The sequence below is a fragment of the Macrobrachium nipponense genome, chromosome 1 (assembly GCF_015104395.2).
Source record: "Macrobrachium nipponense isolate FS-2020 chromosome 1, ASM1510439v2, whole genome shotgun sequence".
In the NCBI taxonomy this organism is placed as follows: Eukaryota; Metazoa; Arthropoda; class Malacostraca; order Decapoda; family Palaemonidae; genus Macrobrachium; species Macrobrachium nipponense.
In genome coordinates this window covers 42,435,947-42,460,735 of record NC_087200.1, presented here as the reverse complement: position 1 = coordinate 42,460,735, position 24,789 = coordinate 42,435,947, and positions in this window count along the sequence as shown.

Genomic DNA, 24,789 nt, shown 5'->3' with positions numbered 1-24,789 from the left:
CTACGAACATACATTTTATAAAGCATAATCATGTGTTCAGCTTTTCTTGTTTTGAAGTGCCGTAACAACACTCCCATTTTTGCTTTACATTTTGCCAATAGAATTGCTATTTGATCATTGCATAACATGTTCCTATTCAACATCACACCAAGGTCTTTAACTGTTTCCTTATTTGTGATGGTCTCATTGTTAGGTCCCCTATATGCATATAGCTTTCCTTTTCTGTCTCCATAATTTATTGATTCAAATTTATCAGAGTTAAATACCATCCTATTTACCTCTGCCCAATCATATACTTTGTTAAAGAACATATAGAACAACTGGCGATAAAAGTGAGAAAATCTTTAAATATTATAAAAGTAATTGTGCATAATGACTTGGGTGCTGATAGAACCTCTCTGATTAAAGTATATAAGGCTATTTGTCTAAGTAAACTTGATTATGCATGACAAGTATATGGTAGTGCTTCTGAAACCCTATTAACAAAACTGGATGTCATTCAAAACATGGTTATTTGATTGTGCACTGGAGCCTACAGAACTTCCCCCGTGGAAAGTCTGTATGTAGAAGTAGGAATAGATCCCCTGAAAGCACGAAGAAAAGAAGTAGGATTAAAATATATAGCCAAAATAAATAACCTTAATGATAATCCAAACACTAAATATATGAAAAACATAACAAATAATTATGACAATAAACCAAGAGCCTCTAAACCATTGGAGAATAGATTAAAACCTGATATAGAACATCTAAAATTAGGAACAAGTAGCATATAAAGAATACCCACTCCTAAAATACCTCCGTGGAGATATGCTAAAATAGAAATCTGTAAAATCATTTAATAAGAAGGTAACAGATGCACAATTAAGGAGTGAATTTCTGTCACACCAGGAAAAACAAACGGGACATTAGTATTTATACAGATGGTTCCAAGTCGAAGGAGGGTGTAGGCTATGCTGTACTAACAAAATATATAAAAACAAGGGAAAAAATTCCAAAAATATGCTTGATATTCACTGCAGAGATAAATGCTATATCAGAGGCTATAAAACATACCTTTACAGTGGGAAAGGCAAGCGATACCTTTGTAATATACACGGATTCTTACAGTGCTTTAGAAGCACTAAAACAATACATAATTTCTCATCCAGTAATTAAAGAAATAAGGGAGTGGATAGATATAATAGTAAAACGAAAATCTATAAATATAAAACTATGTTGGGTCCCTTCCCATGTGGGCATAAAGGGTAATGAAGAGGTGGATAAAGAAGCCAAAAAGGAGTCTATCAAAAAATACAAATACCTTTCAATGACATTAAAACAACAATAAATGAATACTGTCAATCAAAATGGGAAAAAGAATGGCTAGAATTAAACCATGAATTAAAGCATATTAAATCATCTGTAAAATCTTGGAATGGACAACAATGTCACATTAACAAGATTAAGAATAGGACATACATACTTAACACACAAGTACTTGATGTTGCAAGGCGAGGAAAGACAGGCCCCTTACTGTGACTATTTCGTACTCTGGTCACAGTCCGTCATTTGCTAACTGAATGCCATAAATTCGAAAGAAAACGAGGATCCAACAACATATATAATATACCACTTGAAGAACTATTGGGAGAAAATGCCCCACTTCAAAATATAGTAAATTATCTCAAAGAAATAAGCCTGCTTTATTTGATATAACACGTCTTATAATTTCCTAAAGTTATACAGTAAGCGCTGAATGGCCTTTGCTGCCCCAGTGCTTGGTGTTACACCTAAACTTTATAAAACCAACCAACCAACCTCTTCTTTACAGGTTGAATGTGGTGAACTACCTCTCTCTCTCCATAGAGAGCTTGTAATAATGAAGAGTGCTCTGAGAATTAGGACAAGCGATTCTCCAACAAAAAAATGATTTGAACTCGGATATATATTTATAAACAATCATCCACCCTCTTTTACCAATTAGAGCTAGAAAATTGTTCGAGTCACTAAATATGAATATACACATTCCTCCAATAGTAAAATTACCCCGCCTTGGACAATGAAAAAAATAAAAACTTGCACACTATTAACATTTTTATCATAAAAATACATACGCCATCACACCATAGACAACATATGAGCCGAAATGGTCTACATTATGCAATAAACACAGATGGATCTAAATCAGAACAAGGAGTGGGATATGCTGCAGTGTCCCAAGACAAATCATATCAATTCTCTCTACCTAATACAGCTTCAATATTCACAGCGGAGCTTTGCACAGTTGCCTCAGCCTTAAAAATAATTAAAGAAACATCACTCAATAATTTTATGATTTTCAGTGACTCGAGAAGTGCCATAGAAGCCATCCGGAGTTATAAACCAAAAAAATAATATTGTACAACAAATTAAATTATCACTTCATAAATGGGAAAAATGTAGAAATATGTTGGATCCCTGCCCATGTAGGGATCAAAGCAAATGAAGAGGCTGACAAAGCAGCCAAAGAAGCAAATCAAGTAACAAGATCATGTGTGAATCTCCCTATGAGTGATTATGTAACGTACATAAAGATGGGTATTATAAAGAAATGGCAACATATTTGGAATGAAGAATCAGAAAATAATAAATTAAACAAATAAAACCAGATGTTGGAAAGTGGAGTTCATCATATCAGAGAGAGAGAGACAAGAACAAGTAATTCTGACACGTCTCCGTATAGGCCATACCCGTCTGACACATGGACACTTGATGAGCAGCCCACGTGGCTCAGCTCCTGAGTGCGCAGAGTGCAAGGAGGTTATAACTGTCAGACATGTGTAATGCTTAGCCCAAAATACAACCAGCAACGACTGTCGACACTTAGAAACAGATCTATGAAAGAAATCTAGTCAGAATCATCTGCATTTTCGGTCATGCCCATTTTTATGTATTTGAAGAAGTGTAATTTAGTTGATAAAATATAAACCTAAGTGAAATTTAAAAATACGAAAATTATTAGACTATTTAATGAATTTAAAAAAAAACTTTTAAGTGTTACTAAACTTATTCTGATTTTATTTTTTATGAAAGTATGGATGCGTGAGTAAATGGATTTATTATGTGCATGTGTTCCAGTGTGAGTGTGTTCTTTTGTGCAGTTTTTAGTTTAATTTTCACTCATTTGTCATCACACCGAATAAACAATTTGGTTCCAGAACTTTGCCTCTGGCTTAAACATGATTTTTTTATATTAATATAATCCTATGAGAGCTGAAAGTCAGCTCAGTGGTCTGGTTAAACTACTTTAATGATAATAATGTAACTATTCTTATAGCATCAAAGTACATAAATTTTTTTAATGAAGGAAAAAATTGTAATATTTTCAGGGAAAATATTTTTGTTTTTTGTTTTTACTCAAGCGCCCTATCTTCCACAGAGCTAAGACATGTATTTGACGACAAAGTAGAAACTCATATCCTTAATATTATATATGTGGATTATTGTATTAATATTGTATTACTATTCCAAATAAGGTAAGGATTGTAGTAACAATTGCTCGATAACGTATTATGAAAATTAGCTACCATTCATTCTTATTTGGATAAGAAAGCCAGAAAACAAAAAAAAACAAAAAAATGTGATTGATATATAATATGTTAGTTTCAAAATCTATGAAAGAAAATCTTGAAGAAACTAGTAAAATAAAAAGAAAATAATTACAAAGAATTAAAGGAAGCCAGCAAAATTATATTCATATTTTACCATTTATTTTTGTGAATATAAGAAACTGATTCCAGAAAGCGACACTAAAATTGAATAGACCAAAAATAGAAAATCTCGAAACTAATTCTTTCGTGAGGTTGAGAGTCACGGATTTTCAGTTAAACTTTTTTTCCTTTTAGGCTTCACAGGCGGCAGGTTGTTTCAAAATGAATTTGCGACCTTTCAACCATTCAGGAGGTAAAAGTTTTGCTTGGATTGAATGCTTACCATTGTGTGTTCTCCATTCGGATATATCTATCTATCCATCTATATATATATATATATATATATATATATATATATATATATATATATATATATATATATATATATATATATATATAATCGTGACTTCTAATACTTTGTATCAGTCCTTCGTCAGTGGTTTGGAAATAAAGTCGAAACCGGTCAGGACCTACACCCTGCCTCTTTATTTTTAATCTATGGATATATATATATATATATATATATATATATATATATATATATATATATAATATATCCATAGATTAAAAATAAAGAGGCAGGGTGTAGGTCCTGACCGGTTTCGACTTTATTTCCAAACCACTGACGAAGGACTGATGCATAGTATTAGAAGTCACAAATATATATACTACAGAGACAGAACTGACGAACATATACGCAACCGTTTGAGACTGCAGATCCACCCACAGGCAGGTGTCAAGGTAGGAGGGGCTTTCAAAACTCATTTGGTTAAAATTCACAATATATTCTCAAGGGACACTATCGAGAAACGTATCCACCGTATAACAAATCCACACCTGACAGTTGTCAGAGAGGCGGGGTTGGAAATCTCATTAATATTTATGCCCCCTTACTGTGTTTGCAGATTGTCCTATTTCCATGCATCTCTACTGCCTACCTTAAAATTTAAACAATTTACAAATTGCTTTTGGTATTAAAGGATGAACCTTATATATTCCTTGATTGATGTTCATATTTTTGTTGTAACTTACTTTTATAAAGCTAGATTCAATTACATTCCTTTCCATTGCATTATTAGAATACACAATCCTTTTTGCCCCATCCCAGTTAATAGCATGATTGTTCTCACTAACATGTACAAAAATACCACTGTTTCCCTCTGCATATCTCTCTGGCTTGGAAATAAAGTCGAAACCGATCAGGACCTACACCCCGCCTCTTATTTTTCACCTGTGGATGTGGGTAATAAATGAATCAAGTCCTAAAGGCCCCACAAGTAATATTCCTTTAAGGGGTGAGGGCATAAGGGATGCTGGCTTCTGTGGGAGTGCATTACTACTCCCACAGGTGCCCCAGATCCTGACGGAACGTCCTACAGCCCTTTCTCTCATTCTCTTAATTCATCCCTCTTCTACTTTCTTTTACTTTTTCTCAAATCTCCCCCATTCGACTCTAAATGTCTCTCTTCCCCCTGATCCCAACTCCTTGACGAGTTGGGGGCTTAGGGATCCACTGCAGATAGACTACGCTCTTTTATGCCTACTTTCTCTGCTGTGGATTCAACTAAACTTTGGGACCTTTACCTGCTTTACTCCTCCTCCTATAAATTTTTCTTTTCCCTTCTTCCTGTTTCGTTGACGAACATGGCATGGTTTTGACTACTAAATTGACTGATGGAGCGAGGAGAAATTTTAATGTGCTGGGTCTGACCCTGACGGACTGACGACCCTTGAGGCACTGTGGGTATGGCGTATATCCAGGTGAGGATCCTAGAGCAGTTACCACTATACAACAATATTGCTCCTCCCCCAGTTGGCCCTCCCTGGTAACAGGGACCTCATCCTGGACGAAATTAATCTTATTCTTCTATGGCAAATACACCAAACCCTACTATGACTTCTGGCATGGCAACGGACTATCCCCAGGACACCCCAGTTAGAGGACAGCAGGATGGTATCAAAACTTTGTTACCATATAGACCACCAAGAAAAAACAGATATTATGTCGACCCAACGTTGATCCATTTCGACTCCTTCTTTGGTAGTGGAAGTTGGTCAAGATTCCTTACTATGGAAACAGAAAACAGAATATCGGCATTGAAATTGGAAAACTTTTTGTTGAATTGACATTCAACTGTAGAAATGTCATTTAGACAAATAAAAGACCAAACGTGGTTAATAGAAACCACAACAAGAAGCCAGTCAACAATTACTTAATAATAAAAAATATTGATAATATAAATGTACATATAAAAAAACATGACAACATGAACAGTGTACAGATTACCATAGTACTCCCTGATGATGAAGAACCTATAGAAAAATATATATTGCTAGATTCCCTTAAGAAGAGGTATAATAGTGTCCAAGATTGCCAAAATTGCAACATAAAAATTAGAAGTAAAGTAAAAGCACTCAGAATAGCAAAAATAAAATTTGACGGCCAAGAATTACCAATAAAAATTAAAATTATGGGCCAAAGCAGAGAACTTAGACTATACGTTCCAAAACCACTACAGTGCCAAAACTGTAGTAGGTATGAAAATACAAAGAAAGTGCGTGAACTGTGGGCAAAATCACCATGCAAGATCTAAGGAGTGTGTGTATTATATATACAATACAAAATTAAAATTACTCCAAGAAAGAGCAGGAATGCCCATAAAAGAAGCCAAGTTAGAATTAAAAGTCAGAGGAATCTGTGATCCTGCTAGGAAACAAACGTTTTCTACTATAATAAGTTCAAACAATGAGACAAAAATGGCAATGGATAAGAATAGTGAAACCCTAACAGGAAAAAGGCAAGGAAAAATAACTACTTTACACGAAAAGAATAATATAGCAAAAAACCAAGAAACACGTATAAATATTTGTTCAAATGCTTTTGAGATATTAAAAGAAATAGAATCTCGATATGATACATGTACCACTGAAATATTAGAAGAAAGTTGTAATGAACTAGAAGGTAAAGATAAAAAGAGACCCCTGGAGAGTCTCCATCCAAAATAAAAAAGCCAACAATTATTAGAGAATTGTTTGTTAAACCAAGATAAACTACCCAACGAAAGAGCACAAACCAAGAAATAAGAATATCCCATTGTCTCCTAAAATAGTAATAAAACCAATGGAAGCAACAACCCATAACTTCAAAGAAACAGCTCAGGAACAAACCATAGGCAAAAGTAATTACGTGATGGGAGAAGAGATTAATCCATCACCAATAATACGTGCAGCAAAAGCAAATGAAAAAAGAACACCAAAGAAAAACACATGTGGATGTAATAAATATTTCATAGAATTGTGTAACAAAAACATAAATATAAAGAATGACAGTTTAACGAACACTAAAAAAAATTATAAAATGCAAAAATAGAGAAATTACTAGTTTGGACAATCACGGAAAAGGCTGTATGTGCATTGGCCATCTAATGTCTTATAAAGAAAAACAAATAAATGTCGTAAATAAAATTTTTAAAAAAATGCAAATTGATGATCCACAAGAAGAAAATAGCACTTGATCACACTAACAATATTTTCAACAATTACATTATACAATGGAACGTAATTGGTCTCCAGACCAGATTAAATTTGAGAGAATTAGAACGATTGCTTAAAGAAGATGAACCAATGGTATTATGTTTACCGCCTGTCAATAAAACAATACCAACAATAGGTAAATATACCTTAGTATCTGCATCTAGAGAGGAAGAATGAAATCTAGGTACTGCTATATATGTGCATAACAAAATATGTTATGACAATGTACTTGTAAACTTTACTGACTTGCAAATATTCAAGTATTAAAATACAAATATAAAATGATAATTACGTGACTTATAGTTAATGCAACCAACCAAATAAGAACTATGACATTGATAAACTGAAAGATTTGCTTAACAATACAAAGGAACCTACATTAATAGTAGGTGATTTTAGTGCTCACAGCCCAATATGGGACTGTAATTGTACAAACTCAAATAAAGCTGGGTGTAAAATAGAAGATTTAATTGATTCAAATGACGTTTGCTGTATAAATGATGATGAAATATCCACATATTTTTCAAGAACACATGGGGCATTACCCTTAGTGGACTTAACTCTATGTTCAATAAGCATAGTTGACAGATTGGATTGGAATACAGTTGATGACTTGCACACCAGTGATCATTTTCCAATATTAATTTCCTTATTGCATAATAGTCCTGTAAAACATATTCCTCATTATAACATTTATAAAGCAGATTGGGAACAATATAAAAAGCACACTAAAAATATCCCACCATTTGAATATTTCAAAGACCAAAATGAAACTAATAAATTTCTAGCTGACTTCATTAAAAACGCTGCTGATAAATCAATACCAAAGACAAAACCCCATCCAACAAAACACAAAGTTCCATGGTGGTCCGATAGACTAACAGAATTAATAAATGCAAAACACTCAATAGATTAGATAATTTGAATGAAAAATTCACTAAAATAAATAAAAAATTTCCTATATTAGAAGGAACTCTGCAAAAAATGACTATATTATTTCTAGAAATTGATACTTTAAAACCTGTATATAACAAAATATCTGCAAAATTTAAAAAGGAAGTAACTCAAGGAAGAATATCATGGAGGAAATACGTAGCAGATCTCTCTGATAATACTCCCATACAAAAAATATGGGAAAAATTCAGAAAAATAAATGGTACCCATGTTAAATCACCTAGGCCTTGCGATATTAAAAGATGGGAAGAGAACCTAATCCAAAAGAAATAAGCAATATAATAGGAGAAAACTTAGCAAATGTAAGTAGTGATAAGAATTTAGATGAACACTTCCGCACAAAGAAAAATAATATAGAATTAATAACTAAATTTTGAAACGAGAAGATTTATATTATAATAAAAAATTTGATATAGAAGAATTGGAACATGATCTCTTGAACAGCAATAAATCTGTTCCTGGAGGTGATAATATTTGTTTTGACATGATATGCCACTTAGCACCTTTGGCAGTCATACTTATTACAATTTTATAATCATTTATGGCTTCGGAATTTATTTCTTGATGAATGGCGTAAAGCTATAATAATTCCTATCCCCAAACCTGGAAAGGATCCAAGCAATGTTAATAATTACAGACCAATATCTCTTAACAATTTGCTTATGCAAATTGGATGATGGATGGATGGATGGATGGATGTATGAGTTTTAGGGCAAAAGCCCAGGCACTGGGGCCAAAGAAGCCATTCAGCGCCGTAATGGAAATTAAATAAATTACATTATAAATGAGTTATTAAGTGTATGAAGAAAATGGTTCCTATATAAGTTACCATATGAGAAATGAATGAATTAATGAAGAAATGAATGAAGAAAATGCTTAATAAATAAATATATATATCTATGATGTGATAGATAAAAAATAATTAAATGTTATCAAAAATGTTTAAGGACTTTAGAAAGGAGATGAGAGCAGAAATATCTGCTTCATCTCCCAAAATATCAAAAGGATTTGCCCCTAAGATATCTCTCTCTCTGGTTAAAATATCTGGGGCAAGCAACCAGAATGTGCTCCACTGTAAGCATCTCGCCACCGCAAGCACAATCTGGGAGGCTGCCCCTTCTAAAATAAACTGATGGGTCAAATAAGTGTGCCCAATCCTCAGTCTGCTTAAAACTATTTCTGTTCGCCTATCAGACTGGAAAGACGAAGGCCACGGCAATATATTATTTCTAATATTTCTGTACTTTCTATTATTGGCAAGATGAGGAGAAGTCCATCTTTCTTGCCATTTGCTTAAAATATCTAAAAGGACCTTTTAGATCTGTATGAGGCACTTTACTAAAGGCTGTTTCTGATGAGACACTAGCAGCTTTCGCTTCCCTATCTGCCATCTTGTTTCTGCAAATCTCCACATGTGAAGGGACCCAACAGAAAGAGACAGATTTACGCAAATAATACAAATGGAGGAGCGATTCCTGAACTTTTTGAACTAATGGATGGAAGCTATTGAAATTTTTTAATAGCTTCTAAAGTGCTTTTGGAGTCCGAGTAAATGACAAAATTAGTGTCGCTACTTTGAACAACTATATCCAGGGCAGAGACTATGGCTGTTAATTCTGCTGTGAATATGGATGCAAAGTCAGGTAGTTTAGCTGCATATGCTGTACCAAGGATAACTGCACAGCCAACACCACTATCTGACTTTGATCCATCTGTATATATTTTTGTCACATTAATATGGACAGTTTCGTGCTCCAAGAATTTTCCCCTAATCTCTTCCTCAGGACAGTCTTTTTTGTTATATGCTTTTTTGTACACGGATGCTTCTGGAATAGGCCATGGAGGATACACAAGATGTTTTACTTCCATGACTTTCTGGGATTTAAGATGATTACCCGAAACATCTTCATTTAGTCTAACTTGGAATGGTCTAAAGGTTCTTATACCAGAAAAGACCCGTGAGTCTGCTTCCCTCAGCACCTGGAAGGAGGGATTTTTGGGAGCACTTTTAATTCCAGCCATGTACCTTAATCCTAGTTCTTGCCTTCTCAGATCAAGGGGAAGTTGGTTAGCATCAACATATATGCTTTCAACAGGCGAAGTTCTAAAAGCCCCTGAGCATATTCTCAGCCCCATATTGTGTACAACGTCCAGTTCCTTCAGCCTGGTTTGACAAGCTGAGGAATAAATCTGACAGCCATAGTCTAGCTTGGATCTACACAACGAGTCTTATAGTCTCAGCAAGGATTTTTTATCAGCTCCCCAACTAAATCCAGAAACAACCTTTAAAACATTCAGAGATTGTTTAACCTTAATCTTTAAGGCGTTTATGTGGCTTGCCCATGTCAATTTCTGGTCAATGGTCATTCCTAAAAATTTAACTTCATTCTCATAAGGAATGATAGATCCTTTTAAACTAAGTGTGGAAACCTCTTCCACACGCTGGCACCTAGTAAATCTTACAGAAACTGTTTTAGAAGAGGAGACTTTGAAACCATTCTCATAAGCCCACTTTGTAATGGCATTAACAGACCTTTGCAGATGTTTACATACTGACAAGGCATCATGTCCTGTGCAGTATATTGCAAGGTCATCAACAAAATGCGAGCATTTAACAGGTGATGATATTTGTTGGACTATACTGTTTATTGCCACTGAAAAAAGTGTTACACTTAAAACACTTCCTTGTGGAACACCCTTCTCCTGCACAAAAGGTTGGGAGAGTGTTGCCCACTCCTACCTTAAAAGATCTCTCTGTTAAAAAGGAATATAAAAATTTAATCATTATTCCGCATATGCCCATCTTGTGCAATTGTTTTATGATGCCAATTCTCCAAGTAGTGTCCTATGCTTTCTCAAGGTCGAAAAATACGCCGATAGTCTGACATCGTTTGGCAAATCCTTGCTGGATTTGATTGGTCAGCCTCAGCAAGGGATCAAGGGTGGAACGATTTTTCCTGAAACCAAATTGAAATGGAGATATTAGTCCTTTGGTTTCCAGGTGCCAAACTAATCTGGTGTTTACCATTTTTTCCATCAGCTTACACACACAGCTGGTAAGAGCTATTGGTCTATAGCTGGTGGCTTGGGAAGCGTCTTTATTAGGCTTTTTTATGGGAACAATTATGGATATTTTCCAGTCCTTGGGCAAAATTCCAGTTTCCCATATTTTATTTATGATCTTGAGTAGATACTTTTTGGCATCATCTGGGAGGTGTTTAAGCATTTCATACAAAAGTGAATCACCCCCTGGAGCTGTTGATTCAGTTGAAGAGAGTGCCTCCCGAAATTCTCTTAAGGAAAATTTGTGATTGTATGGTTCAGATTTTCCAGATTCAAATTTCAGAGTCATTTCGGCATTCCAAATTCTTTGAAATTCTAGAGAATAATTGTCAGGGCTGGAAACTTGAGAAAAGTGTTTTCCCAGCTCATTCGCAACTTCAGTGGGCTCTGTGATCAGAGTGTTATTGACTTTTAATGAGGGTAATGGTGACGCAACTAATTTTCCACATAGTTTCCTGATTTTGCGCCACACCACTCTCAATGGAGTTTTGGAATTGATTCCATTGATATAGTAAAGCCAACTTTCTCTTTTGGCTTTCTTGTAAAAGCGCCGCTGCTTGGCTAACACGATTATAGATTAATTTAGACTGAGGGGAGCCACAAGTTTTGTATCATCGGTAGGACTTCCTAGTGACTTTCCTAAGAATACCACATGTCTTATTCCACCAGGGAACTGCTGTCTACGAGGTTTACCTTTTGTCTTGGAAATCGAGCCCTCAGCACTCTTCAGAGTGGATTCAATGAAATGGTCATAGGAATCCAGGTGAGAGTGAAATGACTCAAACTCCCTATCTAGATTGACTCCTTTACTGAACTTGTCCCGGTCAGCATCCTCTACCTTCCACTTAGGTAATGTTCCAGATGGAGCATTTACAACATATTTCAGATGGATCAGGTAATGATCACTTCCGTTCAAATCTTCATTAACAGACCAGCTAAAGTCAAGGTGGATATTTGTTGAGGAAATACTAAGGTTCAGGGCAGAGAGATGATTATTATGAATGCTGTGGAAGGTCATTGACCCATTATTATAAAGGGCAACATCATTTGTGTCAATAAGGTCCTCGATTATTTTCCCTTTGCTGTCTAAACACCGACTTCCCCAAAGGGGGTTGTGGGCATTAAAATCTCCTAATAAGAGAAAAGGAGTGGGAAATTGGTTAATCAAGGCCTGAATATCTCCAATGTTAAAAGAAAGGTCTGGTGGGAGGTATAATGAACAAACCGTTATCCTTTTGTCTAATATGACTGAGACAGCAACAGCTTGTGGAGTTGTATTTAATTGTATTGTGGAGTGCTGCAGAGATTTATTAACAATAATTGCAGCGCCTCCATGGGCACGATCACCAATTGGGGGAAAAGAGTTAAAAATAGCATAATCAAGTCCAGGATTATAAGGAGAGTTACCTAACATAGTCTCCTGCAGGCATACAATCCCTAGATTGAATTCATGCATTAAAACTTTAAAGTCTTCTGTCCGGGCTCTGAGACCCTTACAGTTAAACTGAAGGACATCGAACTTGAATGTTAAGATGGTAATGTACTACAGGCCCACTCTTTGGAGGGGAAGTACTGATCCTAGGGTGGAGAGGAAGATTCTCCTTAATAAGAGATTGTTTTCTTGATCCCTTTTCATCTTTATCAGAGATCAGGGTTCTTGGCTGACAAACAGCTTTCTGAATTCGAGGCTGATGCTCAGGATTTTTATTGTGATTCTGTGCATCACTACTGCTATTAGTCTTGGGGCGGCAAGACTGATAAGAACTCGCATGTCTTTGAACTGGATCTGCTTTCGGAACTATCTTCCTTGGCGGAGAGATCTCCTCCAGAACACTGTACCCATTTGAAGTTTTTATGATAAAACTTTCATTATTCAGGGATGTGTTTCTTATATGCTTCCTGGTGGGCGCAGCTTTAGTTTTATCATGTTTCTTAGCGACTGCGATAATTGATGGATCCGAGCTAGATCTCTCTAGTTTGGACCACTCCTTTGGTTGCTTCTTGGTGATATTATTATTTGTGGACGTTTGCAAACTTTGCTTAGGGGCTGAATTTGCAACCGTTACATTTGCATCAGCTTGAGAGGATAAATTGTCCATGCTTTTGGAAGAACAATTTTTAGTATTGGGCTTCAAAGCACTTGCTGACATAAATTTCCGATTATTATTTCCTGTGCAAGGAGAAACAGGTTTCCGATGCTTAATGTTAGATTCTATTACTGGTGGCCTCTCATCGCTAGAACTCTTCATCAACTTTATTACAGAAGCATAGGTAGAGTTAGCCCCCATTACCACACGCTTTGCTGCACTGATGCTGAGATGTTCATTATCAGCCACTGCCAACACATCTTGCTCAAACCTGTATCTGAGGCAAGTCCTACTGTTTGGAGAGTGATCACCCTTGCACTGGAGACAATAACGGGCTGCTTCATACTTGTCGAAATTGTCATGCTCGGCTGAGCGCACAGAACATTTCTTATTGTTTCCACACGAGTCTTGAATGTGGCCATATTCGAAACATTTGCGACATTGTTTAGGGTTTCTTTTATATTTTTTTACTTGCATCCTCTCATGGCCAACATTGATGATATCAGGCAAGTAATTGGAGGAGAAAGTTAAAAGCATAGCTGCATCCCCTCCCAATTTTTTTACATGAGATACACAAGGAGGGCACCTTAGGAGAATCTCCTCCTCATTAAAAACATGCACGTCTCTGGAATAAACTACCCCTTACAGCGTGTTAAAGAATCTGTGCAATGTTATAGTCTCAATATTTCCACTTTTTGGGGGTTTGAACTTTGATAATAAAATAGCATGGGTCTCATTGCCTCCTTTTATGAGTAAGTTCTTTCCATATCGTTTCAGATTACCGACAGGAATAGAACCCACTTTGTTCTCAATACATTCTGCAGCTTTAATGAAATTTTCCCTTCCCTCTTTATAACTGGCAACATGCCATATAGGGGGAGGAAGCGTCCTGGTATATGTTGCTGGTCCACATTCTTCATTCTTAGGAACAAAATCGAATGGCTCATCATTCAAATTCCTCACTGAAAACACCTTGGTGGTTAGAACAGAGTCATTTAGAATGTGGCCATTTAATTTCATTTGTGCCTCACTAGCTTCTTGGGGAGAGGAAAATCTGATATATGCAGAAAAAGACTGCTTGCCTTTTTCTAGAAGCATTTTAATCCTCTCCACCTTACCAAACTGTTTTGCAACACTATGCAAGCACTTGTAGTCCAACGAAAGGCTTACATTAGTGCAATAAGGCACTCTATTACTCACATCAAATCCACCAGTTTTAATAGCACCCTGGTGTCGCGGTGCATGGTTCCGTGTGATAGCCAAGTTCATATCCGTGTCCATGCCTGAAGTTGTTGCCAGTGCCGTTAAGTCGTCAGATCCAGGGGAGGGCAAACATTGTTCAATATCCATAATTTCAAGTGAGAGTCGACTCCCAATGGTCCATCCCATACCCTACCCTTACGGGATAACACCAATACGCTTGCAGTGGCCCAGGTATAAGCCTATCCACCTGCTGGGAAATCTGCCCCCAATAATGAGGACCGACTCCCCACTCCAAATGTATTGGCGGGCTTCCGGACAAAAGCCAGAAGTCCCATCCTAAACACCAGCCCCTCCTGAATTCCGATGGGCTGATGTTTAGAGATGGTTCCGTCCTCAAGGTAGCAATGGGAGGGGTCCCATCACTACCTCTTGGGTTCAAACCATATCAGGTAGTGACTCAACCACCACAACTCCCACAATTAGCTTCGAATGCAAACCCCTTCCAAAACACGATCCCTTCTCAGACTCACCTAAGCAGTAATATTTAACAAAAGTGAAAAATTCCACATAATTAAACCAAAATACTAGTAAAAAATATCACATGAAGGAGAAGGATGTAGTAAGAATGAAAAAATTGCAGAAAGAAGGAAAAGTTCTGACTAATTTAGTTGGATCAGCAGCTGGGCCCCAAGGACCAGTGAGAGAGCAATCCCACCAGGCATCAGAGCCTGGTCCCTAAGCCCCCTACCCACGCCAAGGGGTCAGCATCTAGGGGGGTATGCAAATTACTTGAAAAGATGGTAAATACTTTACTAACATGGCACAATCGAGAAAATGAAATTTTGACTCCCACTCAATTCGGGTCACAATGTAACAGGTCTACATTAGATTCTCTCTTTTCTAGAAGACCATATATGCAGAGGAATTGAACGAAAACAGATAACTGTAGCTGTCTTTTTTTACATTGAAAATTCTTATGATACTACATGGAGGTATCCTATATTAAAAACTTTACAAAACAACAACATCCGTGGACATTTACCTAAGTTCATCCAAAACTTTCTGACAAATCGCAGTTTTCAAGTGAGAATTGATGATATATTGTCCATAACATTTCCACCTGAAAATGGTGTTCCACAGGGAAGTGTCCTTAGCGGCACACTGTTTGCTTTAGCAATCAATGATATTAGTAAAACTTTACCTACTTGAATTAAAAGCAACCTTTATATGGATGATTTTGCCATATATTATTCAGCATCTCGCATTAAACATGCATAGTGCATTATCAAGAAAACTATAATGAAAATAGATGAATGGACGTCATCTGTAGGATTTAAATTAGCCATACATAAGACCCAAACAATCGCTCTTTATAAAGATAAAAGGTGGATGAAAAATGAAGAAATAGATTTGATAATCAGACGTCATAAAATACCAATTGGCCAAACTGCAAAATTCTTTGGATTAGTACTTGATACTCATTTAAACTGGAAAACCCACATAGCATACGTGAAATCAAAATGCCAAAATGCTTTAAATTTAATTAGAAAATTATCAAGTACTACATGGGGAGCAGATAGACAAACCCTTAAATTGTTATATAAAGCAACAGTACTGTCTATCATTGATTATGGCAGTGAAATATACGGCTCGGCTTCAGACACAACATTGAAATTATTAGACTCTGTTCACAATGAAGGCCTTAGAATATGCTCAGGAACCTTTAGATCATGACGAACCTCTTCTTTTCAGGTTGAATGTGGTGAACTACCTCTCTCTCTCTCTCCATAGAGAATTAGTAACAATGAAGAGTGCCCTAAGGATTCAGTGTAGTGATTCACCAACAAAAAACTATTTGACTTGTGTGATATATTTGTTAACATAAGAGCTAGAAAACTGTTTGAGTCGCTTAATATAAATGCACAACTACCTTCAATTGTAAAATTACCGCCTCCTTGGAATATGAATAAGATAAAAATATGCACGAACTTAAAATATTTATAAAAAAATTACTCATATTTCCCAGAACACCACTGACAACATGCAATAGAGCTCATAAGCCGAAAAGGTCCGCATTACGCAGTATATACAAATGGATCCAAATCAGAATACGGAGTGGGATATGCTGCAGGTGTCCCAGGACAAAACATACTAGTTCTCTCTTCCCAATAATGCTTCTGTATTTACAGCAGAGTTATGTGCAGTAATATCGGCCATTGAAATAATCAAAAAGCACTCCTTTAATAATTTTGTGATTTTTAGCGACTCTAGAAGCGCTATAGAAGCCATTAAAAGTTATAATCCCAGAAATAGTATTGTGCAACAGATTAAGTTATATCTCCTAGTAGGTCGGAGATTAAAAAATGTTGGCAGTCCCAATGGGAGTATATTTTAACTAACCAGAAATTGCGCAATCTCACGTCATCAGTGTCTCCTTAGTCATATCCGTATATGCCAATGAGACAGGAAACGATTTTGTGCAGATTGAGGATTGGACATACAAGACTCTCACATGGGTTCTTGATGTCCAGTGAAAATCCTCCGTTTTGCGATGATTGTACTGTGCCCTTGACTGTGAGACATTTGCTGGTTGAATGTCCCAGACTTTGGAATTTGAGACATAGGTTCCTGTCTTGGGGACGTGATGGAGAAGGCAATTTTATCCTATCTGCAATTCATGGAAAGGAATGTAATATAGAGCAGTTATATATCTTTGTGTGAGGCGGGCCTCCTCAACAAAATTTAGATTATATAGAATATCTATGTAAGAATTTATATATTTGAACAAATATATTTATGTAAATATATTTTTAGATTTTTTATATGAAATTAATTTTAGATTTAATTCTTTTTTCTATTTAAATTTATTTCGGTGCCAATAACCTAGATGTTTGACGCCAGTTTTTAACAGACATAATCAATCAATCATGTCGGGATAGAAGGAAAGGAAGAAGCTGATAAAGCAGCCAAGGAAGCAGTCCACATGATGAGAGCAATGGAAACATCCCTATTAGTGACTATGTAGCTTATATAAAAACAATCATTGTAAATAAATGGCAAAATATATGGAACGAAGAACCTGAAAGTAATAAACTAAAACAAATAAAACCTGACGTTACGAAATGGAGCTCCATATATCAGAGAGAGAGAAACACACAAGTAATCCTGACACGTCTACGTATAGGCCACACTCGTCTGACACATGGGCACTTGATGAGCAGCCCATGTGACCCTGCTCCGGAGTGCCCCAGATTGCAAGGTGTTGATAACTGTCGGACATGTGTTGTGTGAGTGTTCAAGGTATGAACAGCAGAGGTTTTCAACTTTTGGAAGTAAAAGTATAAAAGAAATTTTGTCAGAATCTTTCACATTTTCAGTGGTTCCGGTTATGACGTTTCTAAGGGACTATGATTTAATTAATAAAATATAAAAATAAGTATATAATAACGGTACAAAAACCTCAGAGCAATAAATGAATTTTAGATAAAAATTTAAGAGTTTATCGACCTGTTATTAATTTTAATACACCTTTTTAGTAAGTATCTATGGGAGCGTGTGTAAATGTATTTATTGCCTTTTTGAGCTCTTGTATGAAAGTCTCTGCCCCTGTGCAGTTTCTTATTTAATTTTGATTTATTGTTTATTATATTTCATGACATATTTGGTCCCAGTTCCTGGCCTTTGGCCTAGACCTGGCATTTAATTTAATCCTTCGGGCCAGCCCTATGAGAGCTGAAAGTCAACTCAGTGGTCTGGTTAAACTATAATTAATAATAATAATAATAATAATAATAATAATAATAATAATAATAATAATAATAATAATAATAATAATAATTCTCATCTAGATGCTTATGATTACTTTATTGAATCTACTCTGAAGAGTGCTGAAGCCTCGATTCCCAAAACAACCCTCTAGATGCTGACCACTTGGCGTGGGTAGGGGGTTTAGGGACTAGCAGCTGGGCCCTGATGCTTGATGGAGATGGTTTCTCACCAGCCCTTAGGACCCAGCTGTTGGTCAAACAAAATTTGTCAGCCTTTTCCTCTTGCTGTAAATTATTTCTATTTTTCTACATCTTCTTCCTATTTAGGTGTGGATTTTATGTAAATGACTTTTGGCTTGGTCCTGAATATGATTTGACTTGTGCTTTGGCTTTGATGGAAGGTGAGGATAGACAGCACACCACCTCACCTGTAGAACTCGCGTACCCGACGTGGTCAAGCGAGGGGAAATTTTCATGACAAACCCTGCCTTCTGTGCCGGGTTGTGATCTCGACGGACATCACGATTCCTTAGTAACTGAGGGTGAGGTGTATATTCAGGTAATACCCCTAGGGCGGTCTTTGTCAAAGGGATGACCCCGTCTTTTAGTTGTGGCTCCGTGGTGGGTATGGGGATTACCCGGACAAATTATATCTTTTCACATATATGCCCACCCCCCTCTTTTATCATCTGACCCTGGCATGGAAATGGACTTAGCAATGGATAATTCAGGTTCGAACATCGTTATGATGGAATCTTTTTCTTCTCCTGTTTTGGAAAGAAATAAAAATGCAAAATTGAATTCAATGAACTTGAATATTCAGAGTAATAATATAGGAAAAATGGAGATTCTTCCTGGTATGTATGAATTAGTTTCATACAATAAGTTTATAGTTCTTAGGCTCGAATATGATGTATTGCAGAAAATCAGTGTATTTAAAGCAAGCAGGGAAATTAATAATGTATGTAACTGTGTACCAAAAATTCGTCCACAAGATGATGGGACCCTATTAGTCGAAATCTCCTCACCTGAACAGAGTGAAAAATTGCTCAAGATGAATACCTTAGTAGGCGCGAAAAGTTATGTTTCCCTCATCCTATTCATAATCGAAGTCGAGGAGTTATATATGCTCCCGAACTGCTCTTATTAGACACTTAAGAAATTCAGCAGGAATTAGAGGAACAGAATGTGGCAAAGGTGGTCAGAATGAGAAAGAATGTGGGGGATCAGATTGTTCTCCTGGCAATGCTAATCCTCACTTTTAACACCTATAAATTACCTAATGCTATCAAGGCAGGATGGCTGAACTTCAAAGTCAAGCCATACATATCATCACCTTTGAGATGTTACCACTGCCAGATGTTTGGTCATTTGATCCATAAATGTAAAAATAAAATAAATGAAGAACCTGCTATATGTTGTCATTGTGGCAAAAAAGCACATGGACCATGCAATGAGCCACTGTCTTGTATTAATTGTGGAGAAAATCATCCTGCATCTTTAAAAAGTTGCATGAAATTTGTTTTGGAGAAGGAGGTGCAAACAGTTAAAGTTATGGAAAAGAATTCGTTTAAAGACGCCAGAAAGAAAGTACTGGAACTTCAAATAAGACCAGGAGTTACGTTTTCATCAGTAATAAGAAGCCACAGTCCAGTGTACTAGTGCTAGCTACTCATGCAGTGCAACAGCAACCATCCACTGCAGTCCAAAAGTCAAACCAGGCTGAGACAACGCCACGTGGAGAGGAGCATGGTGATGATAAACCTAAAGCAGGATGTTCTTTAAATAATCAAAATAGCACATCACTCCAGCAACGAAAACCACAGGTTCTTAAATCATGTACACCAGAGATACCTAAAGTAATACAGTTGACTACATCCAATGGAACTCGGCCCAAATCAGAACATTTGGCGGACCATGATGGTTCAGTTATAGTTTTTACAGATGGATCCAAGTCTGACTCAGGTGTTGGCTATGGAGTTGTATTTCCCAATTTTAATAAGAGTGGAAGGCTGCCAGATCTGGCGTACATTTTTACAGCAGTGTTACGCAATCCTAACTGCCCTTAAAGAGATTGCTTGTCATTCTGGAGAACACTTTGTTATATGTTGCGATTCACTGAGTGTCTTGCAAGCTATTGGTCATTTTAATTCACTCCATCCTATCGTTATTGAAATTTTAGAGTGGCTTCAGTTGCTTAAGATTAGTGGTAGTAAAGTTTCTTTCTTTTGGTCCCCTGCACATGTCGGTGTGGCAGGAAACAAAGTAGCAGACTCACTTGCCAAAACAGCTGTCAACCAAAGTAATATAGCTAGGTGTGCACTCTCTACAAATGATATGTATCCGATCATTAAATCAGCGTTCCTTGATTCCTGGAAATTTGCACGGGAGCTAGAAAACCAAAAAAATTAAAGAAATAGCTACCATAATCTTTCCTTGGAAGTATTCATCAATGACTAGGCAAAGGGAAGGAATACTCAGTCGGCTTACCATACAAAAATGACACATGGCTTTCTGATGAGTGGGGATCATCAGCCTTATTGTAACGACTGCTTGGTACCATTGACAGTCAGACACCTGATAGTTGAGCGCCCCAGTCTTTCAGATGAGAGAGAGAGAGAGAGAGATACTTTCCTCCACGTTGCAGGGGAACTGAAGGTATGTTTTCCCTTACCAAGATTTTAGGGGCAGATTTTACTGAAAGTGCCCTATTTAATTTTATTAATGCCATTGGTATTTTAAATAAAATTTAATTTTTACTATTAATTTCTTAAGTTTATAGGTTTCACGATTATTAATTTTTTTTCTAATCATGGGGATTTTCTTTTGTTAATTTTGTTTTATTTAATTTGGATGAGTTATTAAAGTTTTTTTTTTATTTTAAGTTAATAATTTTGTCTTGTGTGTGTATTTATGTGCGTATTAACGTATTTGCTCGTTTGGATATGCATAAATATGCTTTATATGTCCCATTGTAGTGGCGTCAACCATTAGCAGTTGTGATGCCAGATAATCTTTAATAAATAAATCAATCAATCAATGTTCAATGCCAACCCAAACAGTCCTGTTTACGAATTCAGTTTAAATCGATTTTAGTATCTGAATTAATGTGATAAACATCCTTGACATAAAGTTAAAGTGGCCCATATTTGATTTATGACTTGTTTTATAATTTCATACATGCTATATTTAACTTGTCAATTATCCTATTATGAAAATTAAGACTAAATACTTTACCTCAAGTCAAATAAACAATCAAGCAACTACAAAAAGATTCTTTTTTTAAAACGTTATATTACCTGTCATTTACAGGAAAGAAAATTTAACCTGGAATTACATCACTAAATCTTTTGAATAATTCCACCTCAGCCTTTAAATTAAACCTGCACAACAATCTGCTTAATTAGCACCAAATACTGTCGTTTTTAATTTCCCCAGTGAAAAGACAAAAAACAATTTACAATTTGGGATGTGTGGATTCATCATCTCTGTGTTCTGGAACAGGTGAAGAACATGGTTGCAGGATAATCAAGGGTGATATATATATATGTATATATATATATATATATATATATATATATATATATATATATATATATATACACATATATATATCACCCTTGATTATCCTGCAACCATGTTCTTCACCTGTTCCAGAACACAGTTGATAGGACTGAGAGTATTACAAGAATACAATCATCCCCACCCTAATCACATTATGGGCAAACCGGATAGAATGCCGAGAGCCCTATCCGCAAAACTAGACCACCTTGGAATCCGTGGTCCAGCCCTGCAAAATAGTTCCGCCTGATATCACTCAGGTCCAAACTTATCTGGCAGTTAATGGTCCTGCCACGGTTCCCATTATTTAGCTTCAGATATAAAACCCAAACCCAGTCCCAGCTATGATTTCTTTTCTGTTTAACAGGTCAGGTAAATTTCAGCAAAGGTGGAAAATTCCACAAAAATTAATGTAAATATTTAGAAATATATGAGGTTTGGGACTCTTGGGTTTGAACTCGAGAACAAATTTCTAGGGTTCAAGAGCCCCCTCACCATGTGAAGGTGGTCCCAATACGAGGGGATTTATATATATATATATATATATATATATATATATATATATATATATATATATATATATATATATATGTATATATTATAGATATATATATATATATATATAGATATATATATATATATATATATATATATATATATATATATCTATATATATACATTATAGATATATATACATATATATATATATACATAATATATATATATAACATATATATATATATATATATATATATATATATATATATATTATATATAGTATATATATAGATATATATATATATATATATATATATATATATATATATATATATATATAGTATATATATATATATATATATATATATATATACATATATATATATATATATATATATATATATATATATATCTATATATATATATATATATATATATATATATATATAGATATATATATATATATATATATATATATATATATAGATCAAGGATATCTTGATATTTCGAATGCTTAAAAAAATGAATATTTTCTTGTATTGCTCTAATATCAGGGTGATGATGATTAAAAGAATCTATTGCTGGAATAGCACTTTTTGAATCACTATATATATAGTGTAATGTTTGCTGGGAGTTCTAGGGATTTTATACAGAGCCAATGAAATTCCTGCCAATTCAGTGGAATATATGGAGCTATAAATAGGTATTCTTCCATGATGATATTTTTCGTCTGTAATAACTGCGAACCCCACAGCAGCATCAGTTTTTGAGCCATCTGTATAAATGGAGATAGTATTTGCATGAATTTCTTGGTGTTCCAAAAAAAATTGTTTGACGGCTTGACTTGGAATTTCATCTTTTTTTAAATCGAATAACTCATGGCATAATTAAGGCTTATTCCATTTCCGAAAATGTGTTGAATTTGGTAAATGGTTCAGGAATTTTAATAGTGCAATATTATATTTCTCTATGTATATTTTTAGTCGTATAACAAATGCGTAAAATGATCGTGGTCCAATTCTTTTTGGAATGATGGTATTATCTATAATTCTACTCAATGTTGATGGGTACCCTAATGTCCGTGAATAGAAGTTTAAACTATATTCGACCCTTCTTTTATCAAGTGAACACAGACCTGTTTCACTATACAGAGAAATGACAGGTGCAGATTTAAATGCACCCGTAGCATATCTCAAACCTGCATTGTGAAAAAGGATCTAATTTTTCCAATGTACTGGCAGATGATGAAGCATATAGATGCGACCCATAATCATTTTTACTCAGTATCAAAGTCTTGTGTAAATAGAGTAATGTACTTCTATCTGAGCCCCACTTGGTATGTGATAATTTCTTCAACAGATGAAGTACTTTACTACAGCTTTCACGTAGGTAATTAATGTAAAATTTCCAAGTCATTCCTTGGTCAAAATGCAACCCAAGAAATTTGGTATGAGTAACAAAATTAATTGGTTTATAATACAGTAGCAATTTCATTTTCGGTACATTTTTCTTATTTGTAAAAGTAATGGCTGCAGTTTTACTTGCAGTAGTCCACGATACTATGAGATCAAGAGATTTTTGTAGTATGATTTGTCCTGTATAAATATCAGAGTGGATGATCCAAATGGCAAAATCATCTGCATATAATGAACACTGTACACTGTTTGTAGTTGTTTTGTAATGTCATTAATAGCCATGATAAAAAGGGTGGTGCTCAAAACACTACCTTGTGGAACTCCTTTATATTGTGGATACCCCTTAGATGAAACTTCATTTATCTTAACTTTAAAAGTTCATTCCTTTAAAAATTGTACTATGTTTAAGGGTAAATATCAAAGAAGATGCCTGTGGCATAGGTATTTGAAGCAAATGCTTTCCCATTATCGGTATCAAGTAAATTTAAATGATATAGGGCAGATCTTAGTTTCCTATATCCATATTGTGAAACGGAAAAGTATCCTGTTTTTTTCAAGATACCAGATTAATCTGTTGTTAATAATTTTTCAGACAATTTACATAAACAGCTTGTTAATGCTATTGGTCTGTAGCTATCTGTGTCATAAGGATCTTTGCCTGGCTTCAAGAATGGAAGGTCCAGTGCTTTCCGCCAATCTTGTGGGAAATATATTTCAATCCATATTTTGTTACATAGCTTTAGTAAATATTGTAAACTCTTTGGGTGAAGGTGTTTCAACATTTCAAAGGTTATCATATCTTCACCAGGGGCTGTATAGGAGCATGTTGATAATGCCGATAAAAGTTCATCCATGGTAAAGCAATCATTTTATGAATAATATTGATCATTCTCAAAATTAATTGGAATTTTTTCTTCTTTAATGGTGCGAAAAGATTTCATTGACGAACCTTTGGAGATATTACTTAAATGTTCTGCTAGGCAAGTTGCTACCTCTTTAGGATCATAATTCAGTTTGCTATTAATTTTCAAAATTG